The sequence below is a fragment of the Bubalus bubalis genome, chromosome 12 (genome assembly GCF_019923935.1).
Source record: "Bubalus bubalis isolate 160015118507 breed Murrah chromosome 12, NDDB_SH_1, whole genome shotgun sequence".
Taxonomy (NCBI): Eukaryota; Metazoa; Chordata; class Mammalia; order Artiodactyla; family Bovidae; genus Bubalus; species Bubalus bubalis.
Genome location: NC_059168.1, coordinates 64,119,472 through 64,133,803, shown reverse-complemented (window position 1 = coordinate 64,133,803; position 14,332 = coordinate 64,119,472).

The window sequence follows — 14,332 nt, the reverse complement described above, 5'->3', positions numbered from 1 at the left end:
CCTGGAGAATCCCAGAGATGGGGGAGCCTCGTGGGCTGACGTCTGTGGGGTCACACAGAGTCAGACACGACTGAAGTGACTTAGCAGCAGCATGAACCAATCACTGTCTTGGCAGGACACACCCACTTGGAAGGACTCAGTCACAGACATTTCCCTCTCCTGTTGTTGCCAAGCTGCTTAAGATCCAATGTTGCTGAGACCCAGGAGGGCCAGGGACAGAGCACCTGCATACTAATAGGGAATAGGTAATTCCCCAGGAAAAAATCAGGATGTGCTATCAAAGTACTGAAAAACAGATGCAGTGTGATTTACCTGGGCCTCCAAAGTGATCACACAGCAGTCAACGGAGAAGACTAGAAACCATGGTCTACCTCACAAATGAATAATTTATAAAAGATTTTAAACTTCCATGATAATGTTCTGAGAACCTGTTATTCATGAGTCATATAATCATGAGCAGATTTTTGTTTATACCTTGAAATTTGAGTCTAAAGTCGAATTTGTGCTTCATTTATAGAATTCCAGTAGCTTATATCCAATCCATTCCTGAGTCCATTTACTTCTTTACCCTAGTGTTTGCTTTTTTGCTTTATGCTGCTTCTAAATTATGTTCTGTAGCTATATTTTATATATGCTCCTAAGCTGCCTAGAATCCTTTTTACAACAAGGCAATATATAAATAAATAGATAGATGCAGTTATTTCCTAGGATTCTTTTCTAATTTTAATATCCAATTGTTCTCATTCTGAAAATTGTATATTCGGGTGAACAGAAGGTATTCTCTTAAATTCAAATATAGTATGAGAGTCACCTTGTCTTGACTGATGCTTACTCAAAACACAGAGCTGCTTTTTAAATCTCTTACTTAAAATCACGTGCAGAGGAAAGCAATACCATGGAAGTAAGAGGAATGGTAATTATTTCCCTGGAGAACAATAATTTTGCAATAAATTTCAAAAACAGCACGATTTAGCAAATTAAGCTTAGAGCCAAGGATATTAAATAGAGTTAACTCTGTAGAAATAAATTCTGATACTACAGGCTTCAAACATTACTTTAAATGTGTTCATTTAAAAAAAAAAAAAAAAAAGCTAGTGAGGGGGCCCTTAAGGTTTTGGTGTGGGATGTTGGATTTTGGTTTTAAAGGCTGGGGAGTGAAACCTTTTTCACACCAGGTAAGATATAATGAATATATGTGTGTATCTGCACTCTTTTGCGATTACTAGAGTGCTGAGTAAGCAGTTTTGATAGCAACATCCCCTTCAAAGGAAACTTGTACTTTGCAGTCATGCTTCTGTGCTTTGGCAACTCCACATGGAAACAGTATTTCTTTGAGCCTATATTTAGTGCTGATATTGTTTATGTTTAAATGTTAAAAATAACTCTTGAAAGCCACATGCCCCATGGTTAATAATAAAAGCACATTCTCACCTTTTGGAAGAGTTTACAAGAAATCTTGGGCCACCTTCTGTAGCCATGTAGTAAACTATAATGTCTGCGACAGCTTGAGTTGAGTGATAATTTGTTATGAGAAAACCTTCCCTTTTAACTTTCTCTTCAGTGTTTGTGCTCTAGCCCATTGAATTATTACTTGGACCGTCTTTTCTTCTTTGGACCAGTCTTTGCTTAAGAGATTCAAAGCATCAATCTTAAAGAAAGAAAGACGTATAGCAATAACACACATTTCCTATCTATCATCTATCTATCTATCATCTGTCCATCTATCCAGCCATGTATCTAATAGATATTGTCTTTTTCTCTGCTTTCATCTGGAGGAACAGTTCATAAATGGAAAGACAAAAGTTGAGCCTCTGTTGCTTGAGTTAGAAGCATTCCTCCAAAGTACTGATGCTGATCTATTGTTGGACTACACTGCATTCTCTCATTAATATTAACCATTTCCTTGAAGGGGTCTTTCTCTTTGACTCACTCTGTTTTAGGAAGCTGTTATTTTTATAGTGGTTGCTAAGTCACCATCAAAGAATTCTAAGATCCGTGAAGCACAAACATATAAGAAATCGACATTATCTGTTCTTTTGCAGATAGTGTGAAGTACTTTTTAAAAGATGTGAAGAAATGTGATTGGATACATCTAAGATGAAATAAATCCTACCCTAGAAATTAAATGCGCTTTGCTGAAGAATTAACCACACTGTTATCAATGTTGCTCTGCTACAGTACATACAAGTCATTACTACTGAAGTGTGTAAGGGTGTGTGTGTGTGTGTGTGTGTGTGTGTGTCTTGATAAAGATAACACATGCTCTAGTTATTCCTAAGACATTCTTGTAGAAGAAAACTGAGACTATAAGTGGCCACCTCAATCCAATCAAGAATTTAAGTTTCTTCTCAATCTATTTACTGGTTGATAGGCTAGCCGACTGCTAGCTGGGGATGGAAAAGCCTCTTACCCTTTAGTTTCTGTTTTTGTGTGTGTGTGTCTGTGTGTGCATGTGTGTATGTGAAGTCTAAAAGGTGACTGTGTAGCTTAGTAATCAGAGATGAACTATGCATAACGGTGTCTGATCGAATGCTTTCTTTGATTGCTACTGATGAATCAAATCTCTTTAGTCTAACCTTGGCTTCCAAACCCCAAATTACTCTGAACTGGCTTCTACAACGCCACGTGTGGCAAATCTGTGATCTTGCCAAACCACCTGAAAAGAATTATTTTCCTTGCACACATACACAAAATAATCGTCAGTTCTTTAAAGTTCAGATTGTAGAGGTTTTGAATAATTAAAACCTTTTCTGCACCCCGTAGCACTCCCAAAGGTTAAATACATTTCTGCTCTTGCATCTACAGGATAATTATGGGAAAGTGAATGAGTTTCTTCTCTGAAAAGACATGGAAACCAAGTAGTTATTTGTGCCTGCAAATCCTTTTGAGTAAAGAACCAGCGAGATAATAAATTGTTTTGCTAAAAACAGGAAGTTTGGCAAAGATGCAAAAGTACAGCTAAACTTTGGCCAGGCAACCCAAAACATTGTGTTCTTCTTTGAAACTATTTCCAGCAAGGGAAAAAAAAATGTGGAGTGCCTTGAATACATAGTTTAAGAAACAGTGAAGGCATCTGGCAACGTGAACTTCTTGCCAAGCTTGTGGTTGTGCTGTGCTTGCTAATGGGAAGATGTGCCAGTTTTCAATGACTTATGTCATGCACAGCTGGAAACCCACGCATAAATAAGACCTCGAGTGTTGTGAAGTCCAAAAAGATTCGAGAAAATATCCTCGCTTTTCATTCCCTTCATCCAAACTGTAGAAACATTAAATGAAAGGAATTACTTGGAGTTTAGATCGGAAAAGCCCAACTACAGATTTCTCAGGGAAACCTGTTTCATGGCAGGAGTGTTCAATCAGTTAAGACATTCTGGAAGTTGTTAGTTTGTTTTTCTTTTTTCCCTCCCCCTCCCCTTTCTCAGATTCTTCATACTCATGCTTGCCAACTTTATTAATATGATTGTGATTATGTGGCATCTGTTTTGGACAGACCTGATAGGATTGTAATTTCCACTTCAGTCCATCAGGCTGGAAAGACTTCAAAATGTGGGCCAGAAAAAATAAAGAAATTAACCCAAGACGTCTGGAAAGAAGAGTATTGTGCTCCTGTCAGATGGAGCGGCAGGGAACCCTCGGACATCTTGATTGGAGGAGAATGTGCTGCAGAAACAGTGCTCCCCGGGCTGGCGGGGCCCTGTCCAGCTGGCAACAGCCAGGAGGCTCTTTTTGTTCTCTGTCTACACTGGGTGATTTGGCTGGTGGTTTTGATTTTAGGATTCAAGGAGAGGAACTCTGAATTTTAGTTTTTACCACTTATTTAGAACTAGAGGCAATGGTCCATCTTCCTGAGTTTCCTTTTTGAGCAGGAGGCAGAGGGTCCCGTAAGGTTGGGCAAAGAGAGTGAACACCTCAGGCTCCCACCTAGGGGCACTTGGGCTCAGGGAGCAGGAGCGGGCATTAAGGAAAAGAGCCCCTTCCTTTTTTCTTCTGAAATGGGCCTTCTCTGGTCTCTCTTCTCTCTCTGTCTACTCTGTGAGGGTTGGTTTTTATCTCTGAGGTGCCTCTTGATTTTTAGTGATTGGAAATTGTTTTCTCTTGGGGGTAAGTGACCAACAATCTATTGTAGCCCTTGGAGCAGGGATTTGGGCCTCAAGCTCTGGCTCTGCAGCTGGTGCCCAAGATGACCTTTTCTCTCTAAACTGTGGTTTCTTAATCTGTGGATGAGTCATTATAATGGTACCTATGGCCAGGACCTGTGGAGATGAGGAAATAGGTGAAGGTAAGCAAGGCATGGACTGCCATCCTGGGTTGCATTGATCCACCCATGATCAACAAATGATTGCTGTGGGAATGAACAGAGCCCACTGTGTTATTCATCCACCCAGGAGTCAGCTGGAAACGTTTTGGTTTTCTCAGCAGGAATTTGTTCTTTTTAGGAAAAAATTCTCCAGCCCTTAGATTGTTATATTAAAAAATACATAAATCCATAGACTTTATTTGTTGATTGAATGTTTATTTTAGACTTTGAAGCGGAGAAAAGAAATAAATAAAAATACCCTTTCATTTACTGCTTAGAAATAACCATTATTTGAATGTTTACATAATTCCTTTGTCTGTCTATGATTCTATTTGGAATTATTAAATTGGCACAATATTATATAAACATTTTACCATGAATGATTTTTAAACATTTCCCACTTCATTAAATATGTTTTTAAATGCCTTAAAATGTTATTTTAAAGTGCTTTATAAATATTCCATTATATGGACATTCTTATTGGAGTTAAAGTTTTTGCTTTTTTTTTTATCATCATGATGTATATCTTTGTCTGCATTTGTATATTTCCTTAGACTAGAATTATTGGATAAAAAAAAGTCTTTTTGAGAATTCTTAATGTCAGTTATTCAAAGAAATATATAATTCTTTGAAATTATGAGGGGTTTCTTTTCCTTAGAAAGATTACAGGAAGAGAGAGATCTTACCCCACCATGAAGAAGGGAATCCTTGTCAAATAGACTGGAAGTTGAAGTGATTTCTTGCAGAATTGATGAGCCAGAGCCTCTGCCTCCCCTATAAACAAACAAAATAAACACACACACACATACTATATATATATATATATATATGCAGTATATATACACACATATATACATGTATATACTCTATTTATACTCTCTATACACTCTCAGTTGGAGAAGGCAATGGCACCCCACTCCAGTACTCTTGCCTGGAAAATCCCATGGATGGAGGAGACTGATGGGCTGCAGTCCATGGGGTCTCGAAGAGTTGGACACGACTGAACGACTTCACTTTCACTTTCATGCATTGGAGAAGGAAATGGCAACCCACTCCAGTGTTCTTGCCTGGAGAATCCCAGGGACAGGGAAGCCTAGTGGGCTGCCGTCTATGGGGTCGCGTAGAGTCGGACATGACTGAAGCGACTTAGCAGCAGCAGCAGCATACACTCTCAGTACAGTTCAGTTGCTCAGTCGTGTTTGACTCTGCGACCCCATGGACTGCAGCACACCAGGCTTCTCTGTCCATCACCAACTCCCGAGCTTGCTCAAACTCCTGTCCATCAAGTTGGTGATACCATCCAACCATCTCATTTTCTGTCATCCCATTCCCCTCCTGCCTTCAATTTTTCCCAGCATCAGAGTCTTTTCCATTGACTCATTTCTTCACATCAGGTGACCGAAGTATTGGAGCTTCAACTTCAGCATCAGTCCTTCCAATGAATATTCAGGACTGATTTCCTTTAGGATGGACTGGTTTGATCTCCTCTATTTGTACATGTATATGTTTATGTATATATGTATATTGAACAAGGATAGAAAAGAAAACTCTGCTTTTCTCTCACCCTACTCACCTAGGATTGCTTCTGATCTCCAGTGGGGAGGGAGGGAGGCTGGAAGATGGGGGAATTGGCCAGAGGCAGAAGTAGTGATTGCGTGCACAAGGATCACTACCTGGGAGAGTGGGGCAGAGGAGACAGCCTTTCTCCCCACTTCTGCATGGAACCTGGCTCCACACTGGTCCCTTGAGGACTGACTGCTTAGGCAGCTTAAGCAGGCAGCACCCTGTCTAGACCTGATTTTTCCAGGTTAGGGCTGGCCACAGTGAAAATTGTGAAGCTTGCTCCAGGGGCTTTGCCAGAGGAGTTCCCCAAAAGAAGGGTGCCTGATCCATAGCAAGCACACAGAGAAGGTGCCCACGGTGATACTCCTGCAGAGAGGTTTGTGAGTGCTCACGAGGTGCCTGCCCCTGGGGAAAAGGGGGTCCCAGAAACAAAATCTGTTACTGTGACTGCAGTGACAGGACTTGCCGTTTGAGCATCAGGGCATTTTTTTTTTTTTTGCCTTTGTGTGTGTGTAACTGCTCTTCTGACTCTATTTGTGCTCATAGCCTAGTCAAGCCTGGGGTGGCTGGCTTTCTTCTATGGAGTGCTCCACTCAATGAGATGGAAAAAAAAAACCTGAAGAAAAGAATGGAAATTGTGATGAAAGGGAACAAATGAAGCTGTACAAATCTCAAGTTTTAAGAAATGGGAGCCTGGAGCTGAGAAGGATACTCAGAGCTGCTGAGTATGCGGGCAGGAAGGAACAGCAGAGGTCCTCTTCCATTTCAATGTCTTCAGTTTTCCGAGGGGCATCAGCGGGCCACAAGGACTTGTCCCTTCCTCCAGGTCACTCATGTGGGTGGTCTGAGTCAAAGCAGGGGTCTGCAGGCTCTTCCATCAGAGGCCCTCCCGCAGCCTCCTCTGCCTCTCTGGTCAATGCCTTGGAGCACAGGGGGTGCTATTAATGAGGGGCCAGTGCTCATCAGTTGTTCCCTGTCGTGGTCCCTTTCGGGTCCTGATGAGAAGGTTGGATGGCATCATTGACTCAGTGGACATGAATTTGAGCAAATTCAGGGAGATAGTGAAGGACAGGGAAGCCTGGCACGCTGCAGTCCATGGGAACTCAGAGAGGCAGACACAACTGGGTGGCTAAAGAACAGCAGCAGAATGTCACAGGCTAGCTTCAGTAACAGAAGTTTCTTTCCCAGAGTTCTGGAGGTGCTAGCACAGCCTTGCCCTGGTGAGAGCCCTCTTCCAAGCTGTGGACTGCCCCATTCTCAGTGGGTCCCCACAGGGAAGAATGAGAGAGAGAAGATGCAGGCATTCTCTCCTTCTTCTTTTAAGGGCACTAATCCCATTCATGAGGGTTCCTTCTCATGACCTTGTTTAATTCGAATCACCTCCCAAAGGCCCCACCTCACATTGCGGGGTGGGGTTTCAACATATGGATTTGTGGAGTGTGCAGGCATTCAGTCTGTAGCATTCCCCATAGAAAGCACACAGGAATGGGCTCCAGCATTAGGTCAGTGTTTCTGATTTCTGCTGTCTTGATGCTGCACCTCAAACTATAGAGATCAACATCTCCGTGGGTGAGACTCTGACCAGTCGCCTCGGGATGGCAGGATCCGGCCCCTGTGTGAGAGGAGTAACCCATCAATGTCACCACAGGTCCCAGGTTCTGCTGTCACCTGGCATCAGGAGCTGTGTCACCTGCCAAACTGGCCTGTTGGTTACACGGTGATCAAAGTCAGGGGATGGACTGATTGATTTCTGACATCTCTCCCAGCTTTGGTGGCTCAGACCGTAAAGCGTCTGACCTCAATGCGGGAGACCCAGGTTTGATTCCTGGGTCAGGAAGATCCCCTGGAGAAGAAAATGGCAACCCACTCCAGCGCTCTTGCCCATAGATGGAGGAGCCTGATAGGCTATAGTCCACGGGGTTGCAAAGAGTCGGACACGACTGAGCGACTTCACTTCACTTCCCAGCTTTAGAACCAGAAAGTCTAAGTAAAAAGAAACAGACATTGTGTTAGAATAGCCTTATTTAAGTACCCTTTTCCCTATCTTGTGATATTTCTTGGCCCTACAGTTCCTACCACAAAGATTCCCATGAGCTCTTCATCTTTTCTTGAATGAAAGAGAAACTGCATCAGGTTGCCTTGAAATCTCTGGTGGGGCTCACAGCAGCCTAATGTTTGCGATCTGGTGTTTGCAGTGATGACTGAGACAAAGTCCTGACTCAGGCCATGTGTTCTCTGCCCCTCCAGACCCTGCATGCTCCCCACAACCTCCCAAGACCTGTTGTGGAAACACTAGCGTCATGCTGATGAAGTCACGCCCCAGGGGTTTTGGTCTTGGAGCAACGCTACGGCTGAAAGAACACAGTCCATGCAATCAGAGGTAATTTCAAAATAAATCTAGTCCTCTACTTGCACTTCTCAGATGCCCTGTGTGGACGGTAAGAGGGCCCCCTGCACTCCTCCCTTCTCTCTTGAACACTGTTCCCTTGCCTCAGGCCCGCCGCTGCCTGCAAGGCTTTCCAGACTCTTCCCCAAGGTCCTACAACCTCTGCCTCACCCAATTCTGGGGTCCCTTCCTCCTGCTCCTTTGGAACCCAATCTCTCTCTGGAGAGCTTCCCAGGTGGTGCCCAGTCGTAAAGAACCTGCCTGCCAATGCAGGAGACATAAGAGACATGGGTTTGATCCTGGGTTGACAGGATCACTGGAGCTGGGCATGGCTACTCACTCCAGTGTTCTTGCCTTGAGAATCCCATGGACAGAGGAGCCTGGCTGGCTACAGTCCACAGGGTTGCAAAGAGTCAGACAAAACTGAAGTGACTTTGCAAGCATGCACTCGCTCTATTTGGAAGCCCAAGAGTGTCCTCCCAGAAGGCAGGAGGCAGAACTGACCCAGAGGCTGAAGGAGGATAGTAAAGCTCAGAATCACCCTGAGCAGTAAAGGGAGAAAAAAGGCAGAGAGCTCAGGCACTGATGCTTGTTATTGGTTGTTCACACAAAAGTAGCGGGCGTGGCTGTAGGAGCTGAAAGTTGCTGGGAGTCGGGGGCGGCGCCTACTATGAGGGGGTTGAAGAGGGAGCCAGAAAGTGCTGGCCTTGGCTGCCTGGAAGCTGAGAGCTGGCTTGGGTGACTTCTTGAGGCTCTTCCCTGCTGGGAGCTCTTCATCCTCTGGCTTTTCATGCACGGAAAGGCTATTTGGCAGCAGCTCACCTTGGGCTCTGTAAGTCGTGTACTGCTGCCTTCAAACACAGCTTGCTGTAAAAGCCAGGTTTCATTAGGCTCACTGACTACGGGACTTCGTGAAGATTTTAGAAACAGAGGCCGAGTGAATTTGGTTTAGTGTTTCCTTGGAGTTTTCCTGAACAGAGGGCAGAGAAGGGGGAAGGTATTATTTATTGCTCACATTTTCTTTTTCTTTTACTGTTGCACTTGGGGTCAAGGCTAAGGGGTTCCAGAGAAAGCTCTATTGACGTGATGCAATTTTATGGGCAGAACGTTTCATTTTTCTCCTCTGTGCATGCAGAGAGTATCCGGTAGCATGAGGCAGGGCCAGAAGATAGCTTGGAGCCCTCTCTGGAGTAACGCAGCACAGAGGGAGCTGTGTGGAGAGTCATCAACCACGCTGCATCTGGAGGGAAAGGCACTACCAGACGAGGGGCAGGATAGCACATTCTGATATGAAAAAGGGGGTACTGAGCCACCCTGCGGATTTCATCCATCCCGTGTGTTTGGAGCACTTTCACATTGCCCAGGACTTTGCCACCCGCCCTGCCCCACTGATAGCAACCTCAGTGCCAGGGTAGGAATCCCAATGCTTGGAAAGCAAGGAGGCCCAAAGCCAGTGACCACAGGGACTTGGGGGGAGCAGGAAACATTTATCCTACAAAAGCCTGTTCTCTACTTGGCAAGTCTTTCAGTGAAATGGGAGAAAAGATGGGTTGTGGAGCCAGAATTACTAGGGCTTACATGATGCATTAACTTTGTGAGTTCAAGCCTCTTAACTTTTTGCCTCTGTACCAAAAGCATATTAATACTTGTCCCCACGTTATCCAGCCATTTGAGGATTAAATGAGATAACATTTGTAGCAGACCTGGCACAGTGCCTGGCTTGCAGTAGACGCATAATAAATGCCATTTCTCTCCTTCCTCAGACACACATACGCACACCTGGAATAATACTTCAAGTGAGTTTTTTTTTTCAAAGGATCAATTACTTTTGTTCTAAAGCACCAGTTCCTAGCAGGCAGGGATAATGAGTGTATTTGAGTCCTTTCCAGAATATGGGTGAATGTGTAAACTCCAAGTCAATATGTGAACTGGTGCTGGGTGTCTTCGTGGTGGAGAACTAAGGATGTGGAAGGCTTGTTCCTGCCCTCCCTGAGTGTACAGTGAAGCTGGGAACATAAGGTACCTACACTGTTAACATTTTGAGATAAAGATTAAAAAAAAAATGTGCCCTGTTCCTGATGGGTTTGGTTTTTCAGGCTCCCAAACACACGATCCGTCACCCCCAGGCAGCTAGTTCCCACAGTCCTTTTGTGTGAGGACAAGTTCAGCTTCTCCTTCCCCAGGTGGTTCAGCGGCTGCTGAAAACACCACCTCTGTACCCTTCTTCCTAACCCCCCACACCACCATTGCTGCGGGCTCTGTTCTGGCTCCCCATCTGCTCTCAGATTTGGAGCAGCTGATTCCTGAGGAAGCCGGGGCTGAGGGATCCACTCCACCTGGGTGCCCACTCTTCCAATGAGAGCCGCCATTTCTCCTCTGCTCCAAGTGGAAGATTGAACATGAGCGCCCATTTCACCCACCCTTAGCAACAGTGATTACCGGCTTCCACTTTGGAGTCAGAATGCATGGGTTCAAATTCTACTTCCATCATCTCCTAACTATGGCTTTGTGCAAATTAACAATTAAGCCTCAATTTCCATGTGTGGAAAACTGGGAATTATAAGTTAGTACCCTTCTCTTTTTGAAGACTAAACGAGATGACTTAAATGTAGCATAGCACATAGCAGGTTATCAGGAAGTGTTTGCTATTATTTATCTAATGAGGACAGTTTTGGGGTGTGAAATGTGTGCTATATTCATCTTTCTTTGTCATATTTCTCCAAAGCCTGGGCCCATGGTCCTCTCTCCCCTGACCTTCCTCCCAGACTCTCTGTGTCCCAGGATGGGACATAAAACCTTCAATTCAGCTCCTCATTTGGGAAAGCTGCTTTCCTCTTTCTGGGATCACTTTCTTTCAAATCAAGGCTTTGCCACATTTTTTAAATCCCTGTGCTAGTATAAGACTGTTAATCTTGGCATCTAGTAAAATACTCAAAGAACTCAGCATCAGTTCTTCCAAATAGCCTGGAGTCTTTCACACAGCTAGGAAACTAGAAGTCTGCTTGACACCTTTGAAGTCCAAGAAAGGATGTTGAGATCAAGCATCATAGAGATGCTTTTAAAAACCAACAACGGAAGCCATTTTCATAAGAACAGTGCAAATAATAAATGTTCTTCTGTGTAGAGAAAGAGCTTTGACACTGTGTAAAGTGGGCACCAGTGTAACAATCTAGGCTTTGAATTTCATCATCCATGACCTCAGAGGAGTCACGGTTGGTTGGAATTTTCCAACTATAAAGTGGAGATGCCTGGGATGGTCATACTGCTTAGTGAAAGAAAAAGTGAAAGTTGCTCAGTCATGTCCGACTCTTTGCGACCCTATGGACTATACAGTCCATGGAATCTCTAGGCCAGAATACTGGAGTGGGTAGCCTATCCCTTCTCTAATGGATCTTCCCAACTCAGGAATCAAACTCAGGTCTCCTGCATTGCAGGCAGATTCTTTAGCTTGAACGGTAAAGAGTCTGCCTACAATGTGGGAGACCCGGGTTTGATCCCTGGGTCAGGAAGATCCCCTGGAGAAGGAAGTGACAACCCACTCCAGTATTCATGCCTGGAAAATCCCATGGACTGAGGAGCCTGGTGGGCTACAGTCCATGGGGTTGCAAAGAGTCGGACACGACTGAGCGACTTCTCTTCACTTATTTATCGACTGAGCTATCAGGGAAGCCTCAGAGGAATCTTCAGACATGAGCTGCCAGGCAGCTTTTAGTACTGAACTCTAGATGAGGAAGAATAGGAGATTGGGGTTGGAAGAGTTTGGTAATTTCATGGGGGCTATAAGTGTCAATTAGAGAAAGGGCAGAGAGCCCTGGAGAAAGAGGACAAAGTGGAGAAGATGAAATGGAAAGCAGAGGAGTAAGAGGACAGAAGGGAGGGGAAAGAAACATAAGAAAATGAAGATGCCTTTTTAAGGTAGTGAAGAAGGGTACACACAGACTGCATAAGAAAGCATCCTCTGGTCTCTGAGATTATGCAACTTCAATCAACAGCAAAGCACAATGAGCATCTTGAAAGCATCTTGTCCCAAGTGTTTGATTCTTAGCAGTAGAATTTAAAGCTACACAAGAGCACATAGGTGAGATGTTGTGGGACTTGGAAATGACATCACAGACATCCAATTTAGGCCCATGCTCTCTGGACCCTCAAACTTTAATTTGATGAAAAAGAGTTTCCCTGATACTCCACTATGATCTCATCCTTGACCTACCATGGCACTTTTTGGAATGACTTCCATTGGTTTCTTTCTGCCATATTGTAAGACAAGACTGATTGGCTTAAGGAAAGTGATTTAAAAATATATCATTGATTTAGGAAAATCTTTTAAGGTCTATGACATTTCATGGCTCAGCAAGGTCAATTTTTGCTCCAGTGTCTCCAAAGAAGAACTCTTCTCTCTAAAGGTTTGATTGATTTATTTTAAATAGAAATATCATTCTTTCTTGTACCCTGTAAGCCATCTTGGTTTTAAATTTAGTTCTTGAAGGTCTCCAAACTCACTGGACTCATAAGAAAAATCATCAATCTCTCTTCTATAATTCCTTTTGATGGCCTAAATCTTTCAGGTGCTCCCAAAGTCCTGTTAAGAAGGAGGGTGGCATTGCCCCAAGAAGCAAGTGGGCACTGCTTGGGCCCTTTTGAGTAATCTCTACCTTTTGTACTTTTCCAGGCAAGAGAGAAGATAAGAGGCTACATTACTTAGTATCTGGCCTCTAGGATGATTCTAAACCTAATATATAAATACTGAATATAAACAACTAAGACCTTTATTGACCACTCGTTTAAGTGATAGCAGATTAGTAAACCAAGGATGATGATGCTAAGTGATGGATTTGATATTCAGAGTTTGATTTCCTTCAAAGGTCCTGGGCCTTTGCCTGTCCAGTCCTCTATAGTCCCTCTACACTCCCTTATTCTTCTCTGAGATGCCCACAACTAGGGCATCTTGAAAACAGGAAGTCCTCCCAGACTTTGTACAGCCCTGCATGTGAGACCAAAGCTTCATCCACTACAATCATGACCTTCTTGTGATTTCGATTTACGTGACCCAGAGTTCCTTCTGCCCTGAAGAGGGAAACCAACACTACCTATTTCTCATGTGATTTTGGATGTGTCCTTGAACCCCTGGGGACTTAGTGTTTGCTTGTTTTTGAGAGTTGAGGTGATTGACAGGATTTGATGACATCATGTATGATAGGGCTTTAGAAATTGTAAAATGCTAAGTCAAGGGAAGGCCTGACCCTAAACTGAATGGCCTCTGAGGCAAAAGCACTACTAGAGGCCATATTCTACATGTCTACATGTTTGAAAGTCATAGAAACTGGTAAGTAAAAAGTTCCATCTTTCTGCTTTCATATAAATTAGAGAAGCATGGTTTACATTGATAATTTTTGGATTCCTTGGACTTCTTGACCCCTTCCCACATTCCCTCCCTTTTTCTTTCCATCCCACTGTTACCCTACAACAAAGGACTTTGTGTCAGCCTCTTAGTTCACTGGTTCAAAGCCCTTAACTTCCCCTCCAAGCAGCTGCTTCTTGGCTAACTCCATGGCTTAGAGGTGTGCTAAGGCTCAGAAGAAGGAATTCACAGCAGTTCTGTGTATCATGCCTGTGATGAGCCATGGGGCCTCTTCTTTTCTTTATTTCTGCCCCTTCCCCTTCCCTCTCCACAGCCCACCCCTCCTCTTCTCCCATTTCCCCTGCTTCACTTCCCTTTGATCATGATCTAAATTTGTCAAAATGCAAGGGCCATTGCTCTGAGTCCCAAGAAGTCAATTTATTGAAATCATTATAGCATTTTCCTAGCACAGATGATCATATACCAAAAATATTTAATGGCTGAAGCATGAATGTTGTCTTTGTGATTTTATTTTTTCATACTTCTGGAATTCCCCAAACAAGTTTATATTCTCTGACCTTTCTTTCTTTTCCTAGTTTTTGTTTCAATTTTAAACAAGCTGTTGTTGAGTAATACAACTGAGACCTCTTATAGTCTCAATGCAAAATACTAACCACTGATGTGTGAGTAATAGTACTATTGCTATCAGTTATTATGTTGAGTTAATAAAGTGCCCTGAGAATACACA